Genomic DNA, 15,386 nt, shown 5'->3' with positions numbered 1-15,386 from the left:
AGACCCCCTGGATTAGCCACGTCCGCATCTGGTGGGGGCGGGTTTCATCCGGAAGCCAGTTGTGGGGGGCAGGGGTGCAGCAGGTCTTATAAACTGAAACTGATGGAGACAGTGAAGGCTGGAAAAGAGGTTACCAGGCCTGGTGCCCTAGCCATGCTGGGGGTCCCACTGCCCCCTTTCTGGTCCAGGGCAGCTAGAAAGGGAAACCCCAAGGACCCCACTTAGTGAACAGGCTGATTTTCAAGGCTGAGCGGCTCCAGGGGTATGATACCCTGTGACATTACTTCCTACTAAGAAATTGATATTTGGTCTCTGCCTGTGGTTTCTGAAGCAGAGCTCCCCAAACCCCTGCAATTTCCTGAGTGATAGGGGTGCTAGGAGCATCTTTGGTTCCAATATTTGACCTTGGACCCTGAGGTAGGGCTCCTAAATCCCTTGGAATTTCCCGGGTGGCAGGAGCAACTTTTGTTCTAACGTGGGCGCTCTGGGTGGGCTCCTAGAGAGCTTTGCGAAGGAGGGCCAGTCACCAGAAAGGCTAAGTCTCCATTAGAAACTGGGGACCCTCCTCTGGGCGGGGGCGCGGGGACTGAGATAATGGTGGATCATGCCCACGGGATGAATCTCTGTAAAAACCCCTGAACCACGGGATTTGGGTGGGTGAACACACGGAGCTGCTGGGAGGATGGCACACCCAGAAGGGGCGAGTGCATTCTCCCTCCCTCCCCCACCTCCTCTCGGGTGTTCCCAAGTTATATCCAGTAAGTGAACTGTTTTCCTGGGTTCTGGGAGCCCTTCTAACAAATTAGCGAACCCAAGGAGGGGGTTCTGGGAACCTCTGATCTGCAGCCAAGTGAAACAGAAGTTTGTGGGTAACCTGGGGTCCCACTGTCTGAGATTGGCATCTGAAGCAGGGGGAGTCCGGTAGGACTGAGTCCTCACCCTGTGGGGTCTGGGAGAATGCCTGCTGGTGTCTGAATTGAGCTAAACTGGAGGAATCCGTCTTGTATGCACAGCGAATTAGATGATTGCTCAGTGAGGAAGATCCCACACATCTGCTGTTGGAAGTGTTGGTGCGTGAAGAGAAACAGACTTCTTTTTCCTTTTTCAGGCCCTGATTCGGTGGAGGCCCCAGGAGGGCCCTGGGGGTCTGAGGCCCCAGGTCTCCCTGGCGGCTCAGGAGCTGGGTCTCTGGGGAGTGGGAGCCCAGCTCTGGAAAGGAGTTAGACACACAGAGAGCACCCAACAAATGTGTGTTCAGTGGATTTTGTTTTTGCCCCAAAGTTGACTTTGTTCATACCTGAAATGTCAAACACGCATAGTGTGCTGCCTCACAACATTACCGTTCCTGAGGAAGGGGGCCCTCCCCTTCTGTGGGGGGCTGGGGGGGCTGGAGGGGGAGCTTAGAGAGGGTTCCTGTCAATACATTTCATGGTTCTTGTTCATTTCATCTGCAAGACAAGGGGGGCAGGCAGGGCCCAGACTCACTAGGGAGGAGGGTGGGGTAGCCAGTTGGGAGGGGCTGCTGGGCCTCAGGCCAATGGAGGGGTCCCCCATCTTCTCCTGACCTTACCTACACCTCTCCCAAGCCATCCCGTGTCCCCCCTGTAAGTCATGTGCACTCCACCCTGCCCCAGCCAGCCTGGGGCCGGTGCTAATCCCAGGACTGCTCTGACCTACTCCATGGGCTGCTGGTCTCTGCAACAGTGGTACCCGTGGCAGGAAACACAGTGGGCTGCACTGCAGACCCTGTGGTGGGGGTACAGGACCCCAGGCTGACTCCACAGGATGGAGACAGGGAGGGGACTGTGGGGCTCAGCGTTCTGGGCTGACTGGCGCAGGAGCCAGAGAAAAGACAGGGACCCCTGAGAGAGCCTGCCCCACCAAGCTCAGTGGGAAGAACAGGTTCCAAGGCAGATGCTGGCCCTGCTCCACCCTCTGCAGTGACCAGGTGGCGGCCCCAAGATGGTGACTTGGCCACTTTGAACCCTACTTCCCTCAGGGCTCGGGGACCGCACCCTCCATCCCAAGGCTGGTGGAAACACTCACAGGGTGAGCTGGGCATGCTGCAGAGGCTCTGGTGGCACTGTCCCTCGGACTCCCCCAGCATGGCTCTGGCCAGGCCTGGGACCCCCAGCAGGGCCTGGAAGCCAAGGGGTCCCTAGCGTCACCTGAGAATGCCTGGCCTGTTGCTGTGAATGCCCCATCCTGGGGTTGGGGAGGGGTCTCAGCCCAGGGGGAAGTGGTGTCCTTCCCCACAGACCCCTGGGGCCTTTAATCATCCTAGGTGAGCCTGGTCAACAGGGGGAAATGACCAGGGTCCTGGTTCCCGTCCCAGAACCGGTGGCTGGGCGTGGCCAGGCCTGGCTGAGCGTGAGGGGGAGCTCAGGTCTCAGCATGGTGACAGCCACCGTGGGCCCTCCTCCTGCTGTCATCAACTCAACGTGTCAGAGCTCAGCCCTGTAGGGAGGACCCCCCATGCTGTCTTCCTTCCTACATACTCCAAATCTCCCAGACCCCGGGATGGTCCCCAAAGGCCAAGGCCAGGTGTCAGCCTTACAGCCTGAAGGGTTCACCTGTACAAGAGACTGGGGTGCTGAGGGTCCTGGAGCCTGTGCAGCTGCCTCAGGCCCATTCTCTGCGGGGGTCTGCGGAGGTCCCATGACCTGCCTGGCCTCTGGCTTAGGAGTCACCTCTGCAGGCCTGGGGGTGTTCACATCCCCCTCAGGACTTTTTGCTGGGGGACCAGGCATGGGGGGGCCCTCACTGCCCCCAGGCCCCAATACACCAGGAGCCACCATAGGCTGCTCTCTATCCACCCCACATCCTGTTCTCCTGGGGCCCCCCCGGGAGGGTGGGGCGGTGGCAGAGGGAAGAGGGAGGTCCGCCTGTCCTGCCTAGGGATGGTGACCGCTTCTCCAGGGGCCAGCTTCCTGTCCCCGGACATTCTGGGGAAACTGGCCTCTGAGAAACTCCAGTGGCTGCCAGCCTGTTCCCCTCCCTTCTGCCCCCTCCTCCCCCCCCCACTACCCCCCCCCCGTGCTTGCAGCCCGAGGCTTGGCCCATGGGCCCCTCTCCTCTGCTCCCTGGGCCATCTGGGGACACCCACCAATGGCCCCCTGCCCCCTCTCTCCCTGTTCCCTAGGCAGTCTCATCTAGATGCTCATAATCCTGACATCCTTCTCCCATCTTACCACTCCCAGCAGGACTCGCGGGAGGCAGCCTTAAGTGGATGCTCTTGATGAGGACAAAGTACAAGCGGACAACCTGCAAACCCCGTCCCCCACTCCCAGGTGGGACACTTGTGACATTCCTCAGGCACTCGGGGGCTGCCCTAAAGCTAAGGGAAGGAAAAACCAATGGTTGACTTACAGAGATTACAGTCCAGCCAAGACACGAGTCTCCCTCAGTTTACAAATGTCTCAGTGATTTACAAGAAAAAAGCATTCTTTTTTTTTTTTTTAAGGTTTTATTTATTTATTTATTTGACAGACAAAGACAGCAAGAGAGGGAACACAAGCAGGGGGGAGTAGGAGAGAGAGAAGCAGGCTTCCCACGGAGCAAGGAGCCCAATGTGGGGCTCGATCCCAGGACCCTGGGATCATGACCTGAGCCGAAGGCAGACGCTTGACGACTGAGCCACCCAGGCGCCCCAAGAAAAAAGCGTTCTTGGGGCGCCTGGGTGGCTCAGTCGGTTAAGCGGCTGCCTTCGGCTCAGGTCATGATCCTGGAGTCCCGGGATCGAGTCCCACATCGGGCTCTCTGCTCAGCAGGGAGTCTGCTTCTCCCTCTGACCCTCTTCCCTCTCGTGCTATCTCTCATTCTCTAATAAATAAATAAAATCTTTAAAAAAATAAAGAAAAAAGCGTTATCAGTAACCTGATTTACAGAAGGAAACTCTCAACGGTCCTGATATTAATACGCCTTGCTAGAGGGAAAAACCACCTTACCTTGACAATGGCCAGGCCTCTAGTATCTTATAGGTCCTCTTTAGCAGAGAAGTTCTTTTGAAAACCTCCCTTTTTCTTACATCCCCCAGCTCCCAAGTATGTGATCAGCCACCCATCACAACCGCGGGGCAGCAGCTCTTTTTGCCCACAGGTCTGTCCCCGTGCTTTAATAAACCACCATTTTGCACCAAAGACATCTGAAGAATTCTTTCTTGGCTGTTGGCTCCGGGCCTCACCCCATCAACCTCACCTATATTCCAAAGCTACATCAGTCTGCTAGCAGGTGACAGTAGGGCAGGGTGGGGTGGGGGGCTGGGTGCAGAAAGGAGCAGCTCAGGCCCTCAACCTGCTGACATTCCCTGCCCAACCCCCCCCCCCAAACCAGCCAATTTCAAGGCCCACATTGCAAGGCCAGGATGCCCCAGCTGACCCTAGTCCTCACCCTTGTGCCCCCTCACCCCTTCCCTATTCAACCTAGGCCTCCCTTGGCTGAGCACCCCTCTCCAGACCCCACCTCCCTCCCTGCAGAGACCCTGTTCATCCCCTGCGCGAAGCCGCTGTCCCAACCTGACAACAGACCCCCTGTGGGACCCTGCATCTTGATGGAGCGGCTCTCCTGCCCTGGTCCTCTGCCAGGCCACCTGGCCGCATCTTGAGAAGGGGGCCACGTTCTCTCCCTACAGGCTCCCTCAGACTCTGGCTGGGGCAGACCTGGAAATGGACTTGAGAGTGGCATTTCCTGGCTCCTCCCTCCTGTAGCTTCTTAGAAAAGCAGGGGTTTTGCTGAACCCACGTGACTGTTTGAGGTCCAGACGGTCCTGGTTTCATTTCATTTCATTTCTCTTTCACGTGCTCTGAAATAAAAGCACTTGGAGGGGTGCCCGGGTGGCTCAGTCATTAAGTGTCTGCCTTCCGCTCAGGTCATGATCCCAGGGTCCTGGAATCGAGCCCCGCATCCGGCTCCCTGCTTGGCCAGGAGCCTGCTTCTCCCTCTCCCGGCTTGCGTTCCCTCTCTAGTTGTCTCTCTCTGTGTGCCAAATAAATAAATAAAATCTTTAAAAAATAATAAATAGGGGGGCGCCTGGGTGGCTCTGTTGTTAAGCATCTGCCTTCGGCTCAGGTCATGATCCCAGGGTCCTGGGATTGAGCCCCGCATCGGGCTCCCTGCTCCGTGGGAAGCCTGCTTCTCCCTCTCCCACTCCCCCTGCTTGTGTTCCCTCTCTTGCTGTGTCTCTCTCTGTCAAATAAATAAACTCTTAAAAGATAATAATAACAAATAGTCTTAAGTATGAAAAAATTTTTAAAAAAAAGGCAGCTGGAATGTTCCTAGTGTGGGAGACAACTAAAAACTCCATGTGCGAGTGAGGGAGAGAGCGAGAGAGCTACCTTCTGGGCAGGCTAACCAACATGGCTGCGAGAGAAGGAGCCCAGGTGAAGCCCCTGACAGCAGGGCTGGCTGGTGCTGGAGATGGCGTTAATACTGGCCATTTGAAGAGTTCTCTCAGCTCATTGTGTAAACCTGGCTTCAGGTCAGGCCCCTGTGTCCAATCCCTGTCCCACAGTCTGCATCCCCTGCCCAGTACTCATTACTGGAGCCAGTGTTTTTAGCTGAAGACCCTTCCCCTGGGAGCTTGCAGCCTGGGGCCTTCAGTCCTGGGAGACTTCCTGGAGGAGGTGACTCTGGGCTTGGGAGGGCAGTGATTGAATTGCCCTTTAGCAATGACCATCAGGAAATTTTAAGGAAGAAAACGGTTTATAACTTACTAGACCTGGAGGTGCCACAGTGCACCTGGAACCACACAGTCAGGTAGCTGGGGAGAGGGAGGGATGGGGAGAGGGGGAGGGCCGGTTGGGGGAGAGAAATAGAGAGAGAGAGGGCACTCATAGGCAGGCCGGGGCTTCTGCTTTTATTGGGATCAGGAGTCCGAGGATTTTGCAGACTCACTCTATTGCTGAATTTAAAACAAGAGCAGGAATTTAAAGCTGGGTAGGGGGTGGACAGGCGGCCCACATGGTCGGTTATTGAAGCCAGACTCTCTGAAACAGCAGCCCAAGTGTGGGGCCTGAACTGGCATTTTCTAGCGTGGCCGGCAACACGTTTATTTGAGATGGCCTTTGAAGTCGACGCCTCTTGGAAAGGGATGCCTCAGCAATCAAAGTTTAAGTTGGGCACTTGGATCACAACAGAGGGAAAAGCCCGTCAGTGCTTACACTCCTATCCACACTCCGATCTGCTCCAAGTCCGCCAGGACGCTATGGGGGTAGCTAACACGCTGCAGGCAGGGTTGGGCACGTTGTAACACAGAAAGTGCACTACCACATTATGGGAGCAAATCGTATAAAAATTACACAGGCAGGAGTCTGGAATGTAGTCTGTAGCCATCGTCCCAAACTTGAAGTGGGGGGCCAGCTCAGGTGATCTGTGCAGGGATTTGGGTAATACCACCAGATATTTTAACATCTTGGGCCATTTAGTGTGTGGGGTGACCCAGGCGGGGGCCGGCCACTCAGGCGGTAAAGGATTCACCCGATGCAGAACGGAGATAGAAGTTGATAGAATAAACCACAGTGGAGCAGCGGAGGGCAGGACAGCAGAGGAAAGGCTGTCTGTGGAGGGGGTGGTGGGGGCTGTAGATAAAGGGGAAGGTGAGGAGGTATGGGAACATATGGAATTTTCCTTTTGGGGTACCTGTGTCTGGGAGTAAGCAGCCCATTGGTCAGCTAGGGCTTATGGGTATTTTGAAGGCTGCCTAATGGACCTGTTTGCAGTCAGTCAGGGAAGTGGGGGTCACTGTGGGCCTTATTCAGGACTCCATTGCTCAAGCTGGTCGCCTGAAAGCGGCCTCTACACCATGTGAGCAGGTTTGAACCTGTCCTGAGCTGGTAAATTGTTCCATATCTCATCGAACCGATCTGAGTCCTGAGAAAAGGTCAGTTCAATTAAAGGTTGGGTCTCATTTCAGGAGGTGGTGATGCAGGTGGACTTCCCAAGTTAAACCTACAGTAGTCCCCCCACCCACTTATCCACAGGGACACACTCCAAGGCCTCTAGTGGATGCCTGAAACTGTAGATAGTACCGAGCCCTGCATATACTATGCTTTTCCTATACGTATATACCTCGGACAAGATTTAATCTATAAATCAGGCAAAGAGATTAACAGGAAGTAATAATAAAATAGAACAATTATAGAACAGTTAGAGCCACAGTACTAATATACTGTATTATAATATATAAATTATACATAACATAATAACAATAAACCATGATAGAAGTTATGTGAGGGACGCCTGGGTGGCTCAGCAGTTAAGTGGCTGCCTTTGGTTCAGGTTGTGATCCCTGGGATCCTGAATCCGGCCCCCTGCTCATGGGGGAATCTGCTTCTCCCTCTCCCTCTGCCCCTCCCCCACTGATGCTTGTGCTCACTCTCTCTCAAATAAATAAATAAAATATTTTTTAAAAAAGAGTTATGTGAATGTGGCCTCTCTCTTAGAATACCTCATTGTACTATACTCAGCCTACTTCTTGCGATGATGTGACACAGTACCACAAAGATGAATGTCTGGCGCAGACTGAGCTCTGAGGGCAGCCAGTGGAGGAGACTTCTAGGTCTTCACAACTCGGGCTCGAAATGTCTTCACAAGGAGGGAGGGCAGGCAGCGGCAATCTGGCAGATTTTCCAGGTTTGCAGTTTGAATGTCTCTGGTGATCCTTCTGAGGGGCCCATAGGCAACAGGCGTGAACACTGTCCATACGTGAGCTGTTGTGGTTTCTCCGAAGTCTGGATCAAGCTGTCCCCCATTAGCTTGCGTGGCTGGGGAAAAGGACAGTTTTAGTTCTCAAGGATTCCAAGTCAGAGGGCGGGAGAAAAACTGGAAATGCTAAAAATTTGGAGGGTTGCAGCCAAATATTGGAGGACAGTGGAAGAATTGAGGATCTAGTCTAGGTGAAGACAGAACCCCAAAGATCATTACCAGCATTAGAAGAGATCCATAAAGGCGTATTAACTGAAACATGACTGTTCCCTCCGCAATCACCCCGATTTTATCAAAGATAACCATAGCAAGACCGTTTTGTTTTCGAATTCAGTCTAGTTTCCATAAACTTGCCTTGATTATTTACCTACATGCAGCAAGAAGAGTGACTGACCACTGAGGCTCTTTTAAGTCGGGTTTGCTGGAACCTTTCATAAGGAACCTCACATTGAACTTGGAAAAGCCTTTCAGGCTAAGAAGCCAAGCCAAGAACTTCCTGTCAGACTTCACCTGGAATACCTTTAGATTTCGGTGAATTCCTCTCTTCTTGAGGTTCCTGGGTCTGTCAGGAGGCGACCTTCCTTACTCACATGATAAGACTGCTGGGAACCCCATTAGCAAGGTTATCAGGCTGATTTTTTGGCTTTATTGGCTCTGTAAGGCCAACCTTACTTCCTTAAAGCTGTCTGGTCATATCTGAGTCTACTCACATACTCACATCTTTCTCAAATACGACATTCCAGTCAAAACTTTGGTAATATGACCAGTGTTTCCAATAGTGTCCTGTTACAAAGGGAACAGATTCTTATTGAACTTATACAAATGAATATGTTGCTATGAAAATATAAGAATACTTGGAGTTTCCAAATTCTGGGGGGATCAGGTAGGGAGAAAAAGTAATTGTTTCATCTTTGTTTACAAAGGTAGATTTTACAAATTGCTATAGGTCATAGCTGGTGTAAGAGAAAGTTTCCTTAAATCTGAAAAACAAAAGATTAAAGAACCAGCAATGTTTCAAACAAAAGTCAAAAAAATTTATAATCATCCCTATCAGTTCCGTCATTCCCCTGAAATTAATTCTTGTTGATCTTGATCTTTTGTTGACGGTTTTATGAATCCAGGTTTTCTTTAGAGTTGTGTAAATTCTTTCGCAGTTGAGTGATATGATCGGAATTATCAGAAACCCATATTCTAGAGTGTCTATCAGTCCTTTCCAGGGATTTTTCTGAAGATGAAACAGTTTTGCAAAAGCATCAGAGTCCTACAATAACTGTCTGTATATGACAAAAGACTTAAAAATGGCCACGGTTAAAGATCTGATGAGAGTTTGTTACAAGGCAATTGACAAGGAAATTTGACTATTTTGGTGACACATTTTGAGATGATAACTGGAATAATGACTGATAATATTATATATCAGACTTTTAGGAGTTTCATATAATTTCTGGAACACTTATATTAATAACATATCTATATTAGAATATTAATAAAGAGTGGTGCCTGGGTGGCTCAGTCGTTAAGTGTCTGCCTTCGGCTCAGGTCACGATCCCAGAGTCCCGGGATCAAGCCCTGCATTGGGCTCCCTGCTCCGCAGGAAGCCTGCTTCTCCCTCTCTCACTCTCCCTGCTTGTGTTCCCTCTCTCGCTGTGTCGCTCTCTGTCAAATAAATAAATAAAATCTAAAAAAAAGAATATTAATAAAGAACTTACAGCACTATTTCTTATTTGAAATACTTCCCATGTAATGTCACATATCAAATAAGACTAAGTAGTTTAATGTCTCCCTTCTTACAAGGACAGAAAATAAATCTTTCGAGATGTTCCATAAGCATTCTTGAAAAATCACGGGGCGCCTGGGTGGCTCAGTTGTTAAGCGTCTGCCTTCGGCTCAGGTCATGATCCCAGGGTCCTGGGATCGAGTCCCGCATCAGGCTCCCTGCTCTGAGGGAGGCCTGCTTCTCCCTCTCCCACTCCCCCTGCTTGTGTTCCCTCTCTCGCTGTGTCTCTCTCTGTCAAATGGATGAAATCTTTAAAAAAAAAAGAAAAAGAAAAATCCCCAAATTATTTCCAGGTCAAAAGACTTCATTTAGAATTTTATTTCGGGGGGTGCCTGGGTGCAGTTGGTTAAGCATCTGACTTGATCTCAGGTCAGGTCGTAGTCTCAGAGTCCTGAGACAGACCCCTGTGTTGGGCTCCACACTCAGCGTGGAGTCTGCTTAAGATTCTCTCTCTCTCTCCCTCTGCCTCTCCCACTTGTGCTCTCTTTCTCTCTCTAAAATAAGTAAAATCTTAAAAAAAAAGAAATAAAAAAAGAATCTGATTTTGGGAAGTTTGTCAAAAATATCAAAAGGTTTTGGGCACTTGACTAAATAGGATCACAAATAATTATGAAACAATACTTACCCTTTAACCAAAGTAACAAAAAGATTTCAAAGGCAAATATAGGTGACATAGATCTGAGCAAAACCTAGGTCTTTTAATATGGAGAAGACCCAGTATACTCAAGTAATCAAAGACTTGATGATACAGATAACAGGAAGCACAGGAAATTATTTTGATAAAACACAGGATCTTGGTTTTCTAGGCAGATTACTTAAAAGGTAAAGAAAACCCTGATAATCTCTTTTCAGGAGCAGATCAATAGTTCAAGAAAATTTTGTCCTTTGAGCAGATGAAAGAATTAAGTTTTAGTTTAATTTTTTTATTTTACGATTTTATTTATTTATTTGAGAGAGAGTGCAAGAGAGAGATCATGAGCAGGGGAGAAGGGGGGAGTGGGGAAGGGCAGAAGTAGCCACCCAGGTGCCCCTAAGTTTTAGTTTTACATTAGTATACTATCACTACTAAAGCCTATTTTTATTTTTTTTTATTTTTAAGATTTTATTTGTTTATTTATTTGACAGAGAGAGAGAGACACACACAGCAAGAGAGGGAACACAAGCAGGGGGAGTGGGAGAGGGACAAGCAGGCTTCCCGCCAAGTGGGGAACCCGATGTGGGGCTTGATCTCAGGACCCTGGGATCATGACCTGAGCCGAAGGCAGTCGCTTAACCAACTGAGCCACCCAGGCGCCCCTAAAGCCTATTTTTAAAGATTAAAAAAATTTTGGGGGTGCCTGGGTGGCTCAGTAGGTTAAGTGTCTGCCTTCGGCTCCAGTCATGGTCCCAGGGTCCTGGGATCGAACCCAGCATCGGGCTCTCTGCTCAACAGGGAGTCTGCTTCTCCCTCTCCCACTCCCTCTGCTTGAGTTCCCTCTCTCGCTGTGTCTCTGTCTGTTAAATAAATAAATAAAATCTTAAAAGAAAAAAAAATGGGGGGGCGCCTGGGTGGCTCAGTCAGTTAAGCGTATGCCTTCGGCTCAGGTCATGATCTCAGGGTCCTGGGATCGAACCCTGCACTGGGCTCTCTGTTCAGTGGGGAGTCTGCTTCTCCCACTCTCTGCTCATGCTCTCTCTCAAATAAATAAATAAAATCTTAAAAAAAAATTTTTTTTTTTTTTTTTAAGTAATCTCTACACCCAACCTGGAGATCAAGAGTGGTAGTCTCCGGGGACTTAGCCAGCCAGGCGCCCCAAGCCTATTTTTAAAACCCTTATAATAGCCATTCCATTTTTAGCCAACTTGACCATGCAAGATCCCCTGTCCCCCAATTTCTCTTTCTCTTCTCAACTTTCTATGTGCATAGTTTGTTCTTTATTTTCCTCTTTCTCATTCTGAAATCATCAGCTTTACTTTAGGACAGAATTACTGTGGGGACACCTGGCTGGCTCAGTCGGTGAAGCTTGTAACTCTTGATCTCGGGGTTGTGAGTTTGAGCCCCACGTTGGATGTAGAGATTACTTAAAAATAGGACAAAATTACTTTCTTTTTCCTTATTATTTCGAATAGTTTATTTTTTTTAAAGATTTTATTTATTTATTTGACAGAGAGACAGCCAGAGAGGGAACACAAGCAGTGGGAGTGGGAGAGGGAGAAGCAGGCCTCCTGCTGAGCAGGGAGCCCGATGTGGGGCTTGATCCCAGGACCCTGGGATCATGACCTGAGCCGAAGGCAGACGCTTAATGACTGAGCCACCCGGGCGCCCCTCTAATAGTTTAAATGACATATATTAATTAAATGACATATATTATTAACGACATACATTAATTAATTTCTAGTGCAAACTAAGAAGTATGCAATTTCTTGTGAAATGCTACACAGAATCTTTTAGATTATCAAACTTATGAATACATCTCTTAATTCCTAGGAATATAACATTTCCTCATAGTGCAATTTTTCCCATTTAAAATGTAGCAATGTCACCCTATAATTAAGGGGAATGCCCTGTGAAGAATAATTCTCTGGACTCAGGGTCAAATGGGGCCTCTTGAGCATTGGAAATAGAAGGTCATTTCGGTCACTATGATCACAGAAATGATCAGCCCATTGGACTATGCCAAATGTGCACAGGAGATGGGCCTCATCTTAATGTTTGCTGTTCCCTGTGAGCCTTGGCAGTGATCGTGGTATGGGCATGGCGCCAGGCAATAAATATCCAAGTGAAGAGACGGTATGAGTATTTGTGGCTCTGGGGGCCTTTGCCTCCCCTTTTCCCTCTGCCCTCTCACTAGAGACCTTGATAGCCCTGTCAGCTTTTCCTTTGGTGGCAGGGACGCCAGAAATTTTTGGATGATGTCACTGTAAGCCCTCTTTGCAGGGGGCCGCTTTCCTTTCCAGGGTGTTCCATGAGACCTCCCTGGAGTTAGGGTGGGCCTCCCCCCGAGTGCCATGTGCAGGGCCTTTGGGAAAAGCCCCGGGCCTCTGGAGTGGTATACGAGTCTTAGCATGTTGGTATGCAGGGCACTGAGCAATGCCCAGAAGCTTCTAGGGGTTTGCGTTGCTCAAGGAGCAGGTACGCCTCCTCAGGCTTCTTAGGAAGTGCGGGCACCAGCTTTTCAGGACATTTATACTTGTCCGTTAATTATTTAGTAATATCACACCAGGAATAGGATCCATGTCAGGGGATGAAGAACAACAGCAGTGAGTGAGGTGGTGGCCCAGAGACCGTGGCCTTTGTCGTACTTTCCCTCTGGTGCCAGCTCTGGTTTCCAGTTGCAAGGCTATGTGACTCTTCTGGGTAAGGATGTGGAGTCCGGGCATGGCCCACTGACTGTGGTTGCCAGCATACGTCTTGCATCCTGCTCACCAGTGCGAATCTCTTCCCCGCTCTTTCAGCCCTAGCCTCCCCTGGGGCAAGGCCACTAGCCTTGAGATCCAACCCACCCTCCCTAGCTCTCCTTGGCCTTGAGATGTGGAGCATCCTCACACACATTAATAGTCAATTAAGGCTTTATAATTAGTGGTCTAATCATCTCGGTAGACCACATGGCCTTGATCACACTGCTCTGGGGAGATCATTGGATAATTACGGCAGCTGTGCCCTTTTGGGGTTGATTCCGCAGGCAACACAGGACAGAGGCAATGTGCAAAAGCACAAAACAACATGAACAGCTGCCTGCGAGTGGTGCTAGTTTTCCAGATGGTGCTACCCACCTGAGTGAGTTAGGCTGTTAGGAAGCACGTTGCAGGTGAAGACATTCCCCTCAGTTAATTGCAAGGGCAATCACGCAATCCTACCAACTTCGTTGTGGCTGGACCAGCCCTTGTGGTTCTTATTATGATTGCAAGATGACCTTCAGCAATAACCATCAGGAACCTGTGGGGGAAAAAAAGTTTATTACTTCAGGACAAGGAAATTATATAACACACCTGGGGCCACGCAGTGAGGTCTCTGGGGTGGGGGAGAGCCCGAGCTTGGAAGGGTAGGCTCACAGGCCCGGGGTTCTGCTTTTGTTGGGGTCCAGGGTGCAGGCCTAGGGTTTCACAAACTCACTTATTGCTGAATTTAAAACGTAAGACCAGGAATTTACAGCTGGGGGGCAAGGGGGATGGACAAGTGGCCCAAGTGGTCAGTTACTGAGATCAATCATTTTATTTAAGTTTATTTTTTTTAGTAATCTCTCTACCCAACATGGGACTCAAACTCACCACCTGGAGATCAAGAGGTTCATGCTCTTCCAACAGAGCTAGCCAGGCGCCCCTAAAGTTATTGCTTTGATTTCTTAAATTTTTAAATTTTTAATTTTTTTAAAGATTTATTTGAGAGAGTGTGCGTGTGCGCACTTGAGCAGTGGGAGGGGCAGAGGGAAAGGAAGAGAAAGAATCCTCTAGCAGACTCCCCAGCTGAGCATGGACACTCATGCAGGGCTCAACCCCAGGACCCCGAGATCACAACCTGAACCGGAACCAAGAGCCAGATGCTTAACCTACTGAGCCACCCAGGTGCCCCAAATTACTGTTTTTAAAGCTGTAGAAACTCCCAAATCTTAGAGAACGTCCATTCCAAGAAGGAAGGAGTGGCGAGGGGACAGTACTGACCTGGGCCAGGGCGTGCTGCACAAGGCTGCCGCATGCGGCAGAGGAGGCAATGCCCTAAATGCTGCAGACGGGGACTGTCCCTGCGGCCTGTGGCAGGTCTTCCCTCATCGGGCTCCATTAAAATTAAAAACCTTTGTGCATGAAAGGATACTAGCAAAACAGGAGAAACAACCCACAACATGGGAGGAAATAATCACAGATCAGAAATCTGATACGGAATTAATACCCATAATATATAATGAATTTTTGTAACTAAATAGCAAAACAAAAACCAAAAAAACCAAACCAAAACAAAACCGAGAAAATCAACTTAAAAAAATGAAAGACTTGAATGGACATTTCTCCAAGGAAGATATTCAAATGAACAAAAAGCACCTGAAAAGAGGCTCTGAGTCCTCAGAGAAATGCAAATCAAAGCTACAATGACATTGCACTTCACACCCACTAGCATGGCTGGAATCAAAAAGGCAGATAACAAGTGTTGGCGAGGATGTGCAGCATTGGAACCCTCCCTTGTCCACTGCTAGTGGGGATGGGAAATGTTGCAGCCCCAGTGGAAAACAGTGTGGTAGTGCCTCAAAAAGCTTCAGTGGGTATTGCTGGGTCACCTAATCCTAGGTGCACATCTGAGAAATAAAAACATATGTGCACACAAAAAGTTGTATACCAACATTCATAGCAGCATTATTCACATAGACAAAGGTGGAAACCCAAATGTCCATCAGTGAATGAATGGATGAATACAGTGTGGTCTACCCACTCAATGGAATACGTTCGGCCATGAAAAAGAATGAGATTCAGACACCTGCTACAACGTGGATAAACCTTGAAAACATGGTGCTAAGTGCAATAAGCCAGACACAAAAGGAGAAATATTGTGTGATTCCATGCATGGGGTACCTAGAACAGGCATATTTATAGGGACAGAAAATAGAATAGAGGTTACTGGGGCTGGGGGAAGGAGGAAGAAAGGAGTTATTGTTAACAGGGACAGCGTTTCAGTTCAGATGATGAAAAAGTTCTAGAAACGGATGGTGGTGATGGCTGCAAAACACTGTGAATAGACTTAAAGCTACTGAACTGGACACTAATGGTTAAAATTGTATATTTTATGTTATGTACATTTTACCACTACACTAAAATACTGTTTCTCACATCAGCTTAGCAGAAATTGGAAAGTACAGCAACCCATTTTGTTGGCAAGGCTGTGGGAGAGCAGGCCTTCTCATATTTTGCTTCTGGGAGGAATCTACGTGTCTTTACCTTTTTT

Source organism: Eumetopias jubatus, unplaced genomic scaffold (genome assembly GCF_037043125.1).
Source record: "Eumetopias jubatus isolate StellerSeaLion01/CBP00866 unplaced genomic scaffold, mEumJub1_p1.0 scaffold_12, whole genome shotgun sequence".
NCBI lineage: Eukaryota > Metazoa > Chordata > Mammalia > Carnivora > Otariidae > Eumetopias > Eumetopias jubatus.
This window is presented reverse-complemented; position numbering follows the sequence as displayed.